Source organism: Saimiri boliviensis, chromosome 1 (assembly GCF_048565385.1).
Source record: "Saimiri boliviensis isolate mSaiBol1 chromosome 1, mSaiBol1.pri, whole genome shotgun sequence".
Lineage (NCBI taxonomy): Eukaryota > Metazoa > Chordata > Mammalia > Primates > Cebidae > Saimiri > Saimiri boliviensis.
This window is the reverse complement of record NC_133449.1, coordinates 193,835,293-193,853,559: the sequence shown is the minus strand read 5'-3', so window position 1 is coordinate 193,853,559 and position 18,267 is coordinate 193,835,293. Positions and strand designations below refer to the sequence as shown.

The window sequence follows — 18,267 nt, the reverse complement described above, 5'->3', positions numbered from 1 at the left end:
ACACTTGGTATTGTGAGTCTTTCTAATTTAGCTTTTCTAGAAGATTTTTGTTTTAATTTGCATTTCCACAATGACTAACAATATTTAACATTTTTTCATGTGTTTATTGTTCATTCCTATATCTTCCTTTAAGAATTGTCTTTTCAAATATTTTGCTAATTTTAAAAACTGTCTTTATTGTCTTATTGTTGCTCTATAAGAATAATTTATATGGAAAAAACTCTTTTGTGAAATATATTTATTGCAATATGTTCTCTATGTCAATGCCTTGCCTTCAAAAGGCAGAGTGCTTTATTTTTAAAAATGCATCCTCATTGATTTTTCTTTTGTTATTTGTGCTTTATGTGTCCTAAAATATATTTGCATTTTCCAATGTCACAAATGTTTAAGTTTTACAGTTTTAGCTTTTATGTTTAAATCTGTAATTTGACTTTTTTCTTTTTAAAATTATTTTTTTCCTTTTTTATTAAGGTAAAACATACATGTAAGATTTACCATATTTACCACATTTAAGTGTAGATTTCAGTGCTGATAAATACATTAATATTCTTTTCATTTCCCTTTATCTTCCCAACCCTACTATCCTTCCTAGTATTCGGGAACTACCATCCCACTCTCTATCTTCATGAGATACCCTTTTTTGGCTCCCACATGTGAGTGAGAACATGTAGTATTTCTCTCTATGTGCCTGGGTTATTTCAGTTAACATAATGGCCTCCAGTTCCATCTATGTTGTTGTAAATGATAGGATTTCATTCTTTTCTGAGACAGGGTCTTGCTCTGTTGCCCAGGCTAGAGTGCAGTGGTACAATCATGGCTCACTGCACCCTTGACCTCTCAGGCTCAAGGAATTTTCCATTCTCAGACTCCCAATTAGTTAGGGCTACAGGCATAAGCCACTATGCCTGTCTAATTTTTTAAAATTTCTTATAGATCCATTGTCTCATTACGTTGCCCAGGCTGCTCTCAAGCTCCTGGACTTCAGTGATTCTCCAGCCTTGGCCTCCCAAATTGCTGGAATTACATGCATGACCCACTGCACCTGACCAGAATTTCATTTTTTTTAACTGGATGAATGATATTCCATTGTGAATGTAAGCCACTTCTTTTATTTACTCATTCATTATGGAATACTGGAACATAGTAATTCTATTTTTAGGTTTTTGAGGAACCTTCATACTGTTCCCCATAGTGGCTATACTCTACTAATTTACATTCCCACCAACAGCATGTAAGATGGTCCCCATTTCTCCATATCCTTGGCAACATCTGTTATTGCCTGTCTTGTTGATATAAGCCATTTTAGCAGGTGAAATGAAATCTCATTGTGGTTCTGATTTGCATTTCTCTGATATTAGTGATGTTCAGCATTTTTTATATACTGGTTGGCCATTTGTATTCCTTGAGAAATGTCTGTTTAGATCTTTTGCCCATTTTTAGCTTTTTTTTTTTTTTTTTTTTTTTTTTAATTTTGCTCTTGGCTCTTGGCATTACTTGAGCTCTTTATATATTCCAGTTATGAATCCCTTGTCAAAGGGATATTCTAAAAATATTTTCTCACATTTTGTGGGTCTTCTCTTCACTTTATCAATTGTTTTCTGTGCAGAAGCTTTTTAGCTTGATGAAGTACCATTTTTCTATTTTTTCTTTGGTTGCCTGTGCTTTTGAGGTCTTATACAAAAAATCTTTGACTCAGATCAATATCCTGGAGCATTTCTCCCATGTTTTCTGATTGTAGTTTCATAGTTTCAGGTCTTAGATTCACATCTTTATCCATTTTGATTTTATTTTTATGTATGGTGAGAGATAAGGGCTAGTTTGATTCTTCTGCACATAGTTACTCAGTTTTCTCAGCATCATTTATTGAAGAGACTGTCCTTATGGTATGTTCTTGGCACCTTTGTCAGCGATGAGTTGGCTGTAGATGTATGGATATATATCTGGGCTGTCTATTCTCTTTCACTGGTCTATGTGTCTGTTTTTATGCCAATACCATCCAGCTTTGGTTATGATAGCTTTGTAGTACATTTTGATATCAGGTTGTGTGATGCTTCCCTTCAGCTTTGTTCTCTTGCTCAGGATTGATTTGACTATTGGAGTCCTTTGTGGCTTCATATCAATTTTTGAATTCTTTTTTCTTTTTATGTGAAAAATGTCATTGGTATTTTAATAGGTATTGTATAGAATCTGTAAATGGCTTTGGGTGGTACTACCATTTTAACAATATTCATTCTTCAATCCATGAACACAGAATATCTTTCCTTTTATTTGTGTCTTCTTCAATTTCTTCAGAGTTTTATAATTTTCCTCATATAAATCTTTTGCTTCTTTGGTTAAACTGACTTTTAGATATTTTCTGTTTTTTGTAACTATTGTAAATGGGATTGAATTCTTTATTTCTTTTTCAGATTGTTAGCTGTTGGCATATATAAATGCTACTGACTTTTGCACATTGATTTTGTATCCTGCAGCTGCACTGAATTTGTTTTTCAGCTCTAACAGTTTTCTAGTGGAGTCTTTAGATTTTTCTAGGTATAAGATAATGTTATCTTTAAACAAGGCTAATTTGATTTTTTTTTTTCCAATTTGAATGCCCCTTATTTGTTTCTCTTGCCTAATGACTATGGCCAGGACTTCAAATATTATGCTGAATAACAGTGATGAGAATGAATGTCCTTGTCTTGCTGTAGTCCTTAGAGGAGAAGCCTTTAATTTTTCCCTGTTGGGTATGATGTTAGCCATGGGTTTGTCACATATGGCTTTTGTTATTTCAGGTATTTTCTTTCTGTACTCATTTTGATTAGGGTTTTTAAAATTATTAAATACTTTTTAAGTATCTATTAAAATAATTATATTATTTTTATTCTTGATTCTGTTAATGTGATGTATCATGTTTCTGGATTTCTGTATGCTGAATAATTCTTGCATCCCTGGAATTAATCACACTTTATAATGGTGAATAATCTTTTGAATGTGTTATTGAATTTGGACTGCTAGTATTTCATTGAGAATTTTTACATCTGTGTTTTTCATATATATGAACATGTAATCTTCATTTATCATTGTGTCTTTGTCTGGTTTTCATAGGATGAGTTTGCGAGTATTCCCTTCTCTTCAGTTTTTCTTTTTTTGAAGACTTTAAGTAGAATTAGTATTGGTTCTTCTTTAAATGTTTGGTAGAAATCAGCAATGAAGCTGTCAAGTCCTTGGCTTTTCTTAAATAAGAGACTTTTTACTATGGCTTTGATCTTTTTACTCATTATTGGTTTACTAAGATTTTCTATTTTTTAATGGTTCAATCTTTGTAGTTTGTATGTGTCCAGTAGTTTATCTATCTTCTAGATTTTCCAATTTGTTGGCATATAGTTGTTCATAATAGTTTCAAATGATTCAATTTCTTTTTTTTTTTTTTTAGCAGAATTTTACTTGCCACCCAGGCTGGAGTGCAGTAGCTCAATCTTGGCTCACTGCAGCTTCCACCTCCTGGGTTCAAGTGATTCTCTTGCCTCAGCCTCACAAGTAGTTGGGACTACAGGTGCCTGCCACCACACCCAGCTAATTTTTTTGTGTTTTTAATAGAGATGAGTTTCACCATGTTGACCAGGCTGGTCTCGAACACCCGACCTAAGGGGATCCACCTGCCTTGGGCTCCTAAAGTGCTGGGGATTATAGGAGTGAACCACCGTGCCTGGCCTTCTTTGTATTTCTGAGCCCTCAACTGTTATGTCTCCTTTTTCGTTTCTGATTTTATTTATTTGGATCTTCTCTCGTTTTTTCTTAGTCTAGTTAAAGTTTGTCTATTTTGTTTATCTTTTTAAAAACATATCTTTTTCTTTTATTTTCTGTATTTTTTAGTCTATTTCTGCTCTGATCTTTATTATTTCTTTTTTTCTACTAACATTGAATGTGGTTTGTTTTTACTTTTCTAGTTTCTGAAGATTGTCATGATGTTTATTGAAGTTTTTCTGCCTTGTTTTTGTTTTTGTTTACCCAGACTGGAGTGCAGTGGCATGATCACAGCTCACTGAAGCCTCAGCTTCTTGGGATCAGATGATTCCTCCACTTCAGCCTCCTGAGTAGCTGGGACTACAGTGTGCCCTACCATACCCAGGTAATTTCTTGTATTTTTTGTAGATATGGAGTTTCACCATGTTTCCCAGGCTGGTCTCAAATTTTTGAGCTCAAGTGATGCACCTGCCTTGGCCTCCCAAAGCACTGGGATTTACTCTCGAGGCATGAGCCACCATGCTTGGCCTCTTTCTGCTTTTATGACACAGCCATTTATCACTGTAAACTTCCCTCTTAGGACTGCTTTTGCTGGATTTCACAGATTTTGGTATTTTATATTTCCATTTTCATGTGTTTTAAGAAATTTTTTATTTTCTTCTTAATTTCTTTATTGATCCATTGGTAATTCAAGGGCATTTTGTTTAATTTCCATCTATTCTCTGAGGTTCCTTTTGTTATTGATTTCCAGTTTCATTTCATTATGGTCTGAAAAGATTATCGATGTGGCTTCTGTATTTTTTAATGTGTTCAGACTTGTTTTATGACCTAAGATATAATCTATTTTGGAATATGTCCCATGTGCTAATGAAAATAATGTGTATTCTACAGCAGTTGGGTGAAATGTTCTGTAAATGTCAGAGAGACCTATTAGATTTGGTGTGCAGTTTAATTCTGCTGGTTCATTGTTGATTTTCTGTCTGGATAGTATGTCCATTAATGAGAGTGGGGTGTCAAATTCCCCTACTATTATTGTATTGCAGTCTATCTCTCTTTTAAATCTGTTAATGTTTACTTTATACACTTGGGAGCTCTGATGTTGACTGCATAGCTATTTATAATTGTTATATCCTCTTGCTGAATTGATTCCTTTATCATTATGTGGTGACCTTCTTTATCTCTTTTTACAATCTTAGATTCATAGTCTCTTTTATCTGATGTAAGTATAGCTACTCCTGCTGTTTTTTGGTTTCCAGTTGGATGAAATACTTTTTTCTACCCTTTCACTTGCAGTTTGTGTGGGTCTTTACAGTTGAGATGCACTTATTGAAGGTAGCATATAGTTGAGGCTAGTTGGTCAACTATATGCATTTATTGAAGGTAAAATATAGTTGAGGCTTGTAGTGATGTTTATGAGACCAGGGCCTGCCACATCTATGGAAAGTTCTTTCCGTAAGGCCTGTTAGATGTGGCAGGCCCTGGTCTCATAAGCATCACTTCCTTCCAATAATTAATTGGTTCTTGGCCTGCTCACCTTATAGATGGGGAGAACAGAGAGCATTCATGGTGAATAGTTTAGATCATGTAGTCACCCAGTGCTCTCTGTTCAAAATCCATCAGAGCCCAGTAAGGACTGGAAGGAGCAGGCCTTGCTTCAAAACCTTAATGGCCTCACCACAGCCTTGAGGTGATACTCCAAGCTTCTGCAAATACCAGAAGCTCTTTTGAAACCCACCAAGTCACTAGCACTGATGCAAAGGCCCAAGAGAGCCTTTTCTTGCCTTACCACCTACTCAAATCTGAAATCTCACAGCGTTTTTTTTTTTTAAAAAATCACATGTCAAATGAATGCTGAGTAGAAAAAGTATGTGCTGAGTAGAAGAAAGAGAGGCAGAGAGAGGGATAGTGACTGTCTTTATAAATGTATCTAGATTTTTGAAATATAGAAAAAAATATTATTTAACAAACATAAATTGTACCTTTTCATAAGTTAAAATTTTATTTTTGATCACATAGTAGGGTAGAAAATATTTGAGTACTTAGGTCAGCAAAAGGTCTTCATCAGATATTTGGTGAACAGGCCAAAGCAGCCACCCCACTGAAAACTCTATTACCTCCAGAAATGAAACAAACCCCCCAAGTATTGTACCCCTTCTATCTTGGAATGGGCACAAGATTCAGCAGCTTGTCTGGCATATACATGACCACTGGTCAGGTTCTCATGTATTTAACTGAGGTGAAAGCTCCCTATATTTTGATGGTTATAATGAATCGACCTCCTTTTCTGGGGAAATACCAAGATTCGTCATCTTCTGCCAGGAAAATTAATGTCATGGACACACACACAGAGTGGGAAGTTTAATAGACAAAATAAAGAAGAGAGGAAAGCAGCTCTCTCTCTCCTGAGAGACATCCAAAAGAGGAAGGGTGCCCACGTGACCTGTGCCAGATTTTATAGGCCGGCTTGAGGAGGTAGAGTCTGATTTACCTTGGCGCACAGGTTGGTTCCATCAGGTGTGACATTTACATGGTGTGCAGGGAATTCTGGTCGCCCCACCCTAATCTTCTGCAAACAGGCTTTCTACTTGGCCAGGGACATTTTGTCTGTTCCATACACTACACTTGGCTGGCAAAGAGAAGAGAAGATGGAGCTGCCATTTTGAACATGGCTATTCCCAGGTAGCTTCTTTCTTTTGGCACAACCACCGGCATTCGCCTGTACAAGCTTCTAGCTTGCTTGTCTATGTTTGCAGCTTGATTCTACAGGCTGCCCTTTGTTAGAAAAGAAAATGATTGGGGGATGCTTTTCATTAAAAGGAAAACCTTACCACGGACCCTGTACTAACTGCCTAAGTAATTTCTTTTTAACTGTCTGCCTAAGTCATTTCTTTTTAATTCCTATATCAATAGCTTTTTCCTGTTGATACATATATCTTTTCAATTCTTTAAGCCATAAGCAGCCTAGTTGAAGGTTCAAAAATCCTCTAATGTTTACTCCAGTATGATAGAGAAATATTTCTTGTGTGTGCGGCATGATGTGAGAAAAAATTTGGGAGGCACTGAGGTAAATAATATGAGATAATGGTGACATTTGGTAAAAAGAGTTCTTAACATTTCCTTAGAGGCTCTAGTGAATTTCTCTCTAAACTGTATGGTATTCTCTTCTCAGAGAAAATTAAATATTTCTAAAAATACATTCTTCATATATATATATATATATATATATATATATATAGAGAGAGAGAGAGAGAGAGAGAGAGAGAGATGGAGTCGTGACCTGTCACCTAGGCTAGAGTGCAATGGCTTGATCTTGGCTAACTGCAACTTCCACCTCCCAGGTTCAAGCAATTCTCCTACCTCATCGTTCTGAGTAGCTGGGATTACAGGTGCATGTCACCACGCCCAGCTAATTTTACTGTACTTTTAGTAGAGTCAGGGTTTCACCAGGTTGGCCAGGCTGGTCTTGAACTCCTGACCATGGGATCCACCCTCCTTGTCCTCCCAAAGTACTGGGATTACAGGCATGAGCCACTGCACCTGGCCATAATATTGTTTTTAAAAAGCCTTATATTAGCTGTTTCATCCCTAAGGAAAACCTAATGTCTGTGCCTATTTGTCCATCACAGGGATCACCATGCAGCTGAAGAGAGTCACCTAAATTCAGTTATTGACAATAGGAACAGTTCATCAGGCTCTATAAAGTTTATCCTCACAATTAAAAGCTTTTGATTATGGAGAATGTCACTGAAGAGAAAGAAAATCTTAACTATATTACCAAAAACTGTACTACTGTATACTTGTGATTATCCTGCTCTGTGTTTTGGGCCCGGTACATCTTATCACTCACTTGACTGTGGCCAGAGGATGGGAAGAGTCCTTATACTTCTTAACTCCCAAAATGATGCCTGGAACCACAGTGGGTTTTTTTGTTATGGAATCCACGATCAAATCACAAAGACTTTTTTTTTTGTCCTGGGATTCATTCTTGGTCTATAAGGAGGTGGTTGAGTTTTCCATTTCTTTCTTTCTTTCTTTCTTTTTTTTTTTTTGAGACAGTTTCACTCTTGTTACCCAGGCTGGAGTGCAATGGCACGATCTTGGCTCACCGCAGCCTCCGCCTCCTGGGTTCAGGCAATTCTCCTGCCTCCACCTCCTGAGTAGCTGGGATTACAGGCACACGCCACCATGCCCAGCTAATATTTTGTATTTTTAGTAGAGACGGGGTTTCACCATGTTGACCGGGATGGTCTCGATCTCTCGACCTCGTGATCCACCCGCCTCTGCCTCCCAAAGTGCTGGGATTACAGGCTTGAGCCACCGCGCCTGGCCTGAGTTTTCAATTTCATCTTTTCAGTTATCTCACCAGCACTGACACATAGAAAGTTTTTTTTCCTCCTTGAACCTTTTTTAATTTAAAAAATTACAGAGAGGAAAGATCGCAGTGAGATTCCCAGTGATAAAGTAAAAACCACAAATAACAAGTAGCCGCACATTTTCCTGTTCAAAACATGATCTCCTGAGGTGTAAGGAAAGTGACACAGGCCCCTTCCCCACTCGGCATGATTTCCACACTTAGGGCTGGGCTACCTCACGAGGGTCAGAGAAAGGAGACCTCAAAGAACCATTCTCAGTGTCGTCTCTTCTGCCTGGGTCCCCTCAATGAGGGGAGGTGTGAAGGTTACCGTTGGCACTTTTTCCAAAAGTGGTACTTTTTCCAGACTCAGACACCATTAAGTTAGGCACAAGGTGCATGCAGCTCTTTGGTTTGCTTACTCCCTAGCAGTAGAGCTTCATAAGTCCTTGGGTATTCTTTCCTTTGGGAAACAGTCCCCAGGATGCTTTTTGCTGCGTTCAGATGAGGGCTAATAGGTAATCTTTAAAACCGATTAAGCTGCACTTAGCTGAGCCTTCACTTACAGATTCTGGGAGACCCTTTACTATTACACAGGGAGGTCGTGAGTGTAGTCACATAAACTTTTTCTGTGAGAAATCAGTGAGACACACATTTCCTCAATCTAAGTGCTCAGGTGGAGTGTTGCTTTGCTGCCTTTTGTCTAAAACAGAAAATTTTAGAAGGTTTTTAATCCTAACATCCCTCTGAATTGTTAATAGAGTTACTTACTTAAATTGAATTGTATTAAAATTTCAATGTTTTCACCTTCAAGACATAGCGAGCAGGAGACCTGGAGCAGGGCAGACAAGTAAAGCACTTACCTCAGACACAAAATTTAAAGGAAGCTCAGCAATCAAAATACATAATATTTTAATGAAATACTTAAAAAATATTAACAAAAAATTATAATGAAGAAACTATCAAAATTTTAAATAAACTTGGTGTCAATAACAGCGTCTTTTTGAGCCACACTGGGACCTTTGCAATGTGCAAAGAGATTCTGCTTATTATTGCTTTGTTTCTTTAGGGAGGTCATGGTTCCCTGCTTGCTATTGTTTTTTGTGGGTACAAATTTATGCCTTGCATTGAAATATTAGTTATTTATTCCATTTTATTCTGTTAAGCTTATTTTGTTTTTGTTTTTGTTTTCTTACTGGACTTATTTGCTTAGCAAATGTTTACTGCTAGGTTGCTACCTCTTTTTTGGCTTTAAGTGGTACCTTAAGCCCATGTTCACCTTGGCATTAATAAATGATCAGAGCTCTGCTTGTTATGAATAGGGGTGTTCCCAAAGGAATTATCCCAGCAGAGTGTCAAGGCTGACTAGCTAGGGGGTTTGTGCCGAGGGGACCTGTGGAACATACCTCCTACAGCATGGTGCTCTTGAATAACCTCTTTTATATGCTGTCTCCTTTGGCCGAGTAACAGAGCAGAGTTTCCAGGCTGTGAATGACAATCTCACCTCCCTCCTTTGTCTCTGCCTGTCCTTGGGAATATTTCTCTCTTCAAGGAGTCACAATGCTTCCCATGGGTCAAGGCAAAGACAGGTCTCCTGCCAAGGCACCCAAGATGGTGGATAAGCTAATTGATCGCTTCAATCTCACTTTTTCTAGGAGAAATTCTGAGTTCAGGGAAGATTTTTCCATGCATTTAGTGCTGGGTAGAGGTGGGGGACACATCACATATGTGAAAGTCCAATTCTCTTACTATTTGCTCAGAGTTTTTCACTCTCCTGTGGCTGTAGGAGCTGTCTTATCCTCATATTTGAGTCCTGGATTGTTGCTGGTAAAAATCTTGATGCTGTATATTTGCTTGTGGTTTTCTATTGTGGGGGAGTAATGCCAGCTTGCTTCTATGCTACCATTTTGGAACCAAAAGTCTGTAATTTGTTTTAAGATCATTTTGATAAATGATGTGGAAAGAGCCTAGGTTCACTTTTTTCTAAATGGATATCCCATTTTTCCACCATCATTTGTTAAAAAGATCATCTTTTCCCCACTGAGTTATCTTAACACCTGTGTCAGAATCATTTGCCCTTTGATTATGTAGGTCTCTTTGCTTCCATATACTGTATATGTTTATTCTTATACCAAATGCACATACTACTTGATAACTGTAGCTGTACAGTGTTATAAAATAAACTTCATTATAATTTTTGACTGAATAATATTTAAAAAATCAAACAGAAATCTTGAAAATGAGAAACGCATTTGCTGAACTGAAGAATTCATTAGAGGTTCTCAACGGTAGAATGGACCAGACAGAGGGAAAGCTCAAAGACTGGGTTTTTGGTGGGTTTTTCTATTGGCTATTTGAAAATACAGTGTCAGAGGAGAAAAAAAAAAGCAGCAAAAAGGAATGAAAACCACCTGGAAAATACAGAAATTACCAACAAAAAAAATCCCAAATCTATGAATTATTGGTGTTTCAGAGAAAGCTAAGCAAGAGCAAAGGGTAGAAATCTTTTTCTGATTGGATGATTACAGAAGATGTTGCATATATTGGCAGCTGCAAATGCTAGAAATGATCAACCACAGTATTATGGTCCCACTCAAGGTATCTGGAAAGGCAGTAGAGTAGTCATATCTTCCCAGTAGTCAGAACTTTGATCTGTACACATGGTTGTTCATTTGCTGGGAAGGAAAGATGGCCTAAACCCAGGAACACAATCTATGCTAATTCCAGAGGCATTTGAATCTTGCACAAAGATTGAAAACAATTGGAACTCCTACAGTTAAATGTGTGAAGTACATAAATGCCCTGGCAACCACACAGTGCCTGTCCATCTATACACGTCAGCCTAAGTGACTCGCAGCCGAGTTTTATAAGTTTTACCTGTTACAGTGACGGATAGAAGGAAAAATACGTCCTTGGGTAGTTGGGGTGAGGTAGCTAAATTTTTCTCCAAAGTTCAATTCAAGAAACATTCATTGAGCAAACACTTACCCTGGGCCAGGCACTGTGTTATGTATTTGGAATATGGCAGCACATAAACCATGGTAACTGTCTCAAGATTCAGTGAGATATCTCCCTCCCATTGTCTAGAAACTTAAATGAAAATAATTTTCTCTAGGATCCCAGGCTAGTTCCCTGTTGCAGATTTATATTAATATTTTACTAAGCTAAGAGACTGGCATGTTGATGAGTCCAGAGAGACAGGTTGTCATGAAACACAGTAGGAGTTTGGTAAATCATAGTTGAATTAATGACTAAAAATGATACTCCTAAACCCTCTTTCCACAACTTGTGGCAGCTATGCCATAAGAGTCAGTCCCAACAGACACCTATTAATTATCAGTTCCTGTGATAGTCCTGGTAGCCCCAGGACTTGAGGCATGATTTTGAACCTATTCTGACCTGAAGAGCTGGAACATGGAGGATCATACTTATTAAGAGTTATACTCAAGTTGCACACTGTCATGTCTGTGTTGTGTAGTGGCTTGGTTCTTTAAAGTTTAGCTGCACACATGTTCATTGACCAGCCATAGTAGTGAACTGTTTCCTTCACTGACCCTCTATTTTCCAAAGTTCTCCTTTCATTTCTTCAGTGGCTGTGGTTGTCTCTGGATCTTTTCCCTGCTTCCTCTAGACAATAAGTTCAAGGGTTTTTCTATTGGCATTTTAGAGACCTAGCACTGCTGACACTATGCCTATTGCTGCCTTCAGGGAAAAAGAATATAAAAATAGGAGATTCACTCTGTGATAGTCACTTTTCAAAGTGCAACTCTCCATAATCAGCTTGTGTTTTTCAATTTCCAGAGCCTTTAGATAGTTTTTTTTTTCTTTGTTTTCTGTTTTTCCAGGGTTAATAGCTGTCATTTGAAAGAGTAACGGTTGTATGAGAAGCTCACCCCTTCTATACTAGAAGCAGAGCCTCCCAGATACTGTATTCTGTAGTTCTAAAATGTCAGTTTCATTCTTTTGTGTTTAACTTAATTTATCTTTTTGTTTTTGAGGCAGAGTCTTACTCTGTCACCAAGCTGGAGAGCAGTGGCATGATCTCAGCTCACTGCAACCTCCTTCTATTGGGTTCAAGTGATTATCCTGCCTCAGCCCCCCAAGTAGCTGGGACTACAGGTGCGTGCCACTGCGCCTGGCTAATTTTTGTATTTTTAGTAGAGGTAGGGTTTCACCATGTTAGCCAAGATGGTCTCCATCTCCTGACCTCATGATCTGCCTGCCTTGGCCTTCCAAAGTGCTGGGATTATAGGTGTGAGCCACCGCACCCGGCCAATTCTTTTAAAATATAGATTCCCTGTAACAAAATTTCATGTTTCTATACCTGTGTTCTATCTCTTTTTTCTATTTTATTTGTATATTAATCTTATTTATTTTGAATCCTTGTTTGCAAGCCTGGTATCTGGCTCATTTCTCAGTCCGCTTCCATTATCTGTTTAATCTCTTTATTATCAATCACTTTCCTGCTTCTTAACTCTAGTTTAATTGTATTAAATGCTGGACATTGTGGTTTTTAAAATGTTTAGAGGCTTTAAATGATGCATATCTTTTACCAGAGTTGAATCACCCTTTATTAGACATATAAAATGAGAACTGATTACTTGATCTCATCAGGAGCTGAGCTAAGAAAATGTTTAATTGCAATTTTTATAAGTCTCCGTCTACCTACAGTTTATTCCTGCTCTTAGGGTACAGCCCTTCAGATTTTTCCGTTAAGAGCCTGGTATGGCCATGGTGATCCCCGTTTTGGTAAATCCTGAACTCTTTCTTTGTTTCCTTAGCACAGTGAGACTTCCCCAGTGTCCATTCTGCTTTTCTAAGGTCGTCTGCTTAAGCTTTTTAGGCTCCCGACTAATGTAGCTTCAGGATTTGGCAAATGTCTTCAGGGAAAACCTGAAAGTACATTGATGCTCCTTTGGTCTCCAACTCTACAATACTTCCAAAAAGTTCTGCTGGTTTCTCTGCCTCTGCTCAGTCAAAGCTTGATTCTCAGGCTCTTGACCTTTGGCCAAAATCAACGAATGCCTGCAGAGAAAAAGCAGCTACAGGGAGTCATTTTCCTTCTCTTCCTTCAGTTTCTTTCCAGAATCTTGACCCTCATATGTCTTTACACAAATAATTTACAAAGCAATTAAAAATTCATAAGACTTTTTGTTACAGGGGCTGTTATAAACGTAATCAATGGGATCCTTAATTTGTCACAAGCCAGGAGCCTGTCTATGAGAAAAAGTAATAGATATATAAATAAAACCTGAGCAGACCAATTATGATATCATTTCATGAACAAAGGAGTATGATTCATTGTAATCTCTGCACTTGCTCTACACAGGCAAAATAGGAAAGAAAAAACAGACAGAGAGAGAAACTGTTTCGCAAACATGCTCTACAATCTTATGCCTCCCAACCTGATCACATGCTGTTCCCTCTGCTGGAAATATACAAATTCTCAAACAAGACATAAGACAAATAAGACAGTAAGACCTCACATTTTGGCTATAAAGGTACAGTGTGTGTCCATCAGAGAAGGCACATCTTTGATAAGAGGAGGAGTGAGCCCCATCTGGGTTAATTTCCTTCTCTTCATCACCACTTCAGCAATAGAAGGAAGAGATATGTGTAACACCTCTGCACTGTGTCCAGAAATGTACTAGGCACTGAAGACACACGAGTAAAATGAAACACAAATCTCTGCCCCAGAGCAGTTCCCAGCTCTTTATCACAGCTCTTTTCTGCATTATTGAGAGCCTCGTAGGGAAGAGTTTTAGTAATATGCTCAATGAAATGCTCTTTGCTTTTTCTTCCCTCCTGTACCGTCTGCCAACTTAATAGCTCTTCATTTAGAGCTGACCAAGCAGAAACTTGTAAGCAAGAGAACTGGGAAAGTTTTGTGCTACTCATCATCTGAAACTAGCGCCACAGCCTATTATACTCTGCCCAGTATATTAATATCATTCTCAGAGCTTTAACACTTGTGTTGAAAATAGGAAAGAAAACCTTTTATTGGGTTTATTATATCAACCTGATCCAATCAGGCCTGGGTCCTTTCTTGTTAGGGTAAATGGAGAGATTACTATCTAATGATTTTCAGACAGTAATAAACTGTGTATTTGTATCTGAATAAAATGTTAACGCTACTGGCATGCAAAGATACCAGAAATGTAATTTTTATCATGAGAAACAGCCCCAATTGTGTAGCTTTAAAAATACAAAATTCTACTTGCAATTATTTTCAGAGACTTAAAAATTAAATTTCCTTCCCTGGAGTATTTTAACTGTCAGAATGGCTACTTCCATTATCTGCCCATCTAAAATTATTCAGTTGATTTAATACCTGCAAAATTAGTGAATTTTTATGATAGCATTTAGCAAGGGGATTTTTCCAGCTATGCAGATAACATTTAAGGTGACTATGAATAAACTATTTCTATTCCGCTATTTTATCTTAGGAAATGCTGTTTTCACAATTTCCCTCTCTTCAGTGGAACTGACTAAAATTTGAAACACAGAACTGTGGGACAATTACAAAAGGTGTAGCATATGTGTAATGGGAATACCAGAAGGAGAAAAGAGAAAGAACAGGAGAAATATTTGAAGCAATAATGGCTGAAAATTTCCTCAAATTAATGTCAGATACCAAACCACAGATCTAGAAAGCTCAGAGAACACCAAAGATAAATGCAATAATCAAACCAGCAAAGAAATGACACCCAGGCATATTTACAGTGCTGAAAAGAAAAAAAATAAGAATTCTTGGAAGAAGCAAGAGAATAAAATCGTCTTATCTATAGATAGGCAAAGATAAGAATTACATCTTATGCCTCAGAAACCATGCAAGCAAGAAGAGAGGAGAGTGCAAAATTTAGACTGCTATGAGAAGAAAACCCGCCAATCTAGAGTTTTGTATTTTCTGATTTTATCATTCAAAGGTATCTTAGTCAGTTTGGGCTGCTATAACAAATTATTATAGATTAGTTTGGCTTATAAACAACAGAAATTTATTTTTCATAGTGCTAGAGGCTGGATATCCCACATCAGGTTGCTAGCATAGTCACAAGGAGACCTTTTCCAGGTTACAGATGGCCAGCTTCTTGTATCTACATATGAAAATAAGAGAGTTAACTAGCTCTCTGGCCTTTCTTATAAGGGCACTAAACCCATTCATGAATGCTCCACCCTCATGACTCTAATTAATTCCCAAAGACACCATCTCTAAAAAACTGTTACAATGAGGTTAGAGTTTCAACATACGAATTTTTGGAGGACACAAACATTCAGTCCATAACAAAAAGTGAAGGAGAAATAAAGCCTTTCTCAGACAAATAAAAATTGAAGGAATTTGTTATCAGTAGATGTGTTTTGCAAGAAATGTTAGAAGTTTTACAGTGAGAAGGAAAATGATACATGTCAGAAACCTGGATCTATATTAGGAAAAAAAAGAGCATTAGAGAAAAAATAAGTAAAAATAAAAGCATCCAGAGTAAAAATACACATGATATACAGAGAAATAAAGATAAATATGACAGCAGACTTTTTGAGAACGCATTTAAAAATGACATCTTTACAGAGTGTATGGAGGGGGAAGACTGAAAGAGCTGTCAACCTAGAGTTCTAAACCTAATGAAATCATCATTACAAGATGAAGGCAATAAAGACTTTCAAGCAAACAAAAGCTAAGAAAATTCATCGGTACCAGGTCTATGCTAGTAAGCAACGTTAAAGAAAGCTCTTTTGGCTGAAGTGAAATGGTTTCTGGTGGAAATTTGAAACCACACACATACTACACACACAGACACACAGACACACTCTCTCTCTCTCTCTCTCTCTCTCTCTCTCTCTGTCTCCTCACCCCCAAAATAATGAAAATAACTGGAAATAGCAAATATGTGGGTAAATATTTTAAAAATACTCTCTCTCATTTTTACTATCATGTAAATATAATTGACTATTTAAAACAAAAATAATAGTGTTTTGTGGAGCTTATAGTATAGGTTATAGTAAATGTATGGAAACTATAGCACAAAAGATTGGAGGAGGGAAGTAGAAGTATATTACTTCTATACATTTTTACAATATAATGTGGAAGAAGACTATGATAAATGGTAGCTATATATGTTAAACCTTGACACAACCATTAACAATAAATATGAAAAAGATATTGCTAATAAAATAATAATAGACATAAAATGGAATACTAAAAATATTTAATTAATACCAAAAAAGGCAGGAAAGTACATGAAGAAGCAAAGAGTACATGTGACAAGTAGAAAACAAATAAAGATATGGTACATATAAATCTCATCATATTGATAATTATATATAAGTTGTCTAAGCATACCAAGTAAAAGACAGAGATTGTAAGCTGGGCATGGTAGGGCATGCCTCTAAGTCCTAGCTATTGGGAGGCTAAGGTGGGAAGATAGCTTGAGCCCAAGAGTTTGAGGCTGCAGTGAGCCATAATCTCACCACTGTACTCCAGCTTGGGTGACAGAGTGAGACTCTGTCTCTATTTTCTTTTTTCTAAAAAGAGATTATAAAATAAAAGTAATAACCATCTTTGTAACAGTTTACAAAAACCCTTTTTTCCCGTGTAGAGACAGAGATAGGTTAAATGCAAAGAAAGAGAAAATATGTACCACATAAACACTAACCAAGAGAAATTCAGGGTGGTGTATTGGTCTGTTCTCATGCTACTAATAAAGACATACCTGAGCCACCACGCCCAGCTAATTTTTTGTATTTTTAGTAGAGACGGGGTTTCACTATGTGGACCAGGATGGTCTCGATCTCTTGACCTCATAATCCACCCGCCTCGGCCTCCGAAAGTGCTGGGATTACAGGCTTGAGCCACCGCGCCGGGCACGAAGGTGGAATTTTAAGAATTGTTGCTATGGATCATGTATTGTCCTTGCAGTGTTTAAAAAATAAGATGTTTTTTAAAGGAGTCCCAAGGGTTCAGGATGCATTTGAAAAGGGTATAGACTGAAGATGGATGGCTACCCATTTAGAAAAAGGGGAGCAGGTGTCCCTGGTTCTCTTCTCTTCCTGGAAGACGCCCAGCAGTAAGTGAGGGAGAGAGAGAAGAGTGTCCACTTGACCTCTTCCAACCTTTCATCCCCAAGTTTTGGTGACCTTGGCAGGTGCCACCATGGATGTCAAAACAACTTGCACCCATGAAACAGAAGCCTTAGAGAATAGAAATGATCTGCTCTCAACTGTGTCTCTTTCCCACCTACTGTCAGTAGCCTTAGAGTCCCTAAACCTCATTTATGCCATGGATATTAACATGGCCTTTATCCATGAAACAGGAAGCTTGGTGTTGGCATAATTGTCAGGAATCAGCCATGCTCACCTGCCCTGTGCCTTTTAACCTCTGTTATCATTTGCTTCTAGATACCTCAGATCCAGGTTTCTTTCCTAGAGCTTTGACGCAAAGCTTGAAATTGTGTCTGGGACAAAAATGTATCTGGGAGTGGGGGGCGGGGGGAAGGTTGAATAGACTCCTTATCATAAGCCAAATGCTAAGGTGAAACTGTGGAACTGAGTCCTCCTCCAAGGGAGAGGAAAGGATATCTTGTGACACACCCAGATAACTGGTAGCTATAGGATTTGGGTGCTTGCTAGGAATTGGGTGCATGGTGCTTGGCTTTGGTTAGCTCCCTTAGTTTTACTTGCCCGAAAGAAAACCTCTGAGTAATAAGCATCCTGTTTATTCCAGCTGCCTGGCAGTATTTGCAGGATAGTTTCTCGGAACTAGAATATCGATCCTGGATTTCATCCCTTTTGCTCTTTCTGACCTACAGCCAGGGATCGCGGGTTGGTTCATAGGAACAAGCAGGATTAACCTAAAAGGCAGGCAAAAACTTAAAAACTACTAATGAGTTTAGAATTTAATGACAAATATATGATAAGTCTTGAAACATAATTTCTCTTTCTCTAGTCCTCATGTTTGCTAAAAAACAAATCATTGTAAGACTGGGTGGTTGGCAAAATAGACTTAAGTATTATATTTGGCCTGATTATTCACATAAATTGCAGCAATAATAATTATTTCTACATAGGTCTTTTGGATTGGCCTTGATGGAATTCTGTTCCACAAGGAATCTCAGATAAAACCTTTTTAAGTTGAGCCAACCATGGGTATCCTCAAATACCTGTGGGTTAGGTGATCCTTTCCTCTTAAGTTCCCAAGA

The 18,267-nt window shown here is 37.6% G+C and overlaps 1 long non-coding RNA gene across 1 annotated transcript in view; it reads left to right on the top strand.

Moving 5' to 3' along the window:
* LOC141580590 (uncharacterized) overlaps positions 1-18,267 on the top strand; it is a 74,262-nt gene that overhangs the window by 9,314 nt on the left and 46,681 nt on the right. Inside the window, exon 2 of the long non-coding RNA XR_012512843.1 lies at positions 3,995-4,111. This is a non-coding gene — a long non-coding RNA (uncharacterized LOC141580590). The remainder of the gene's footprint in view (positions 1-3,994; positions 4,112-18,267) is intronic.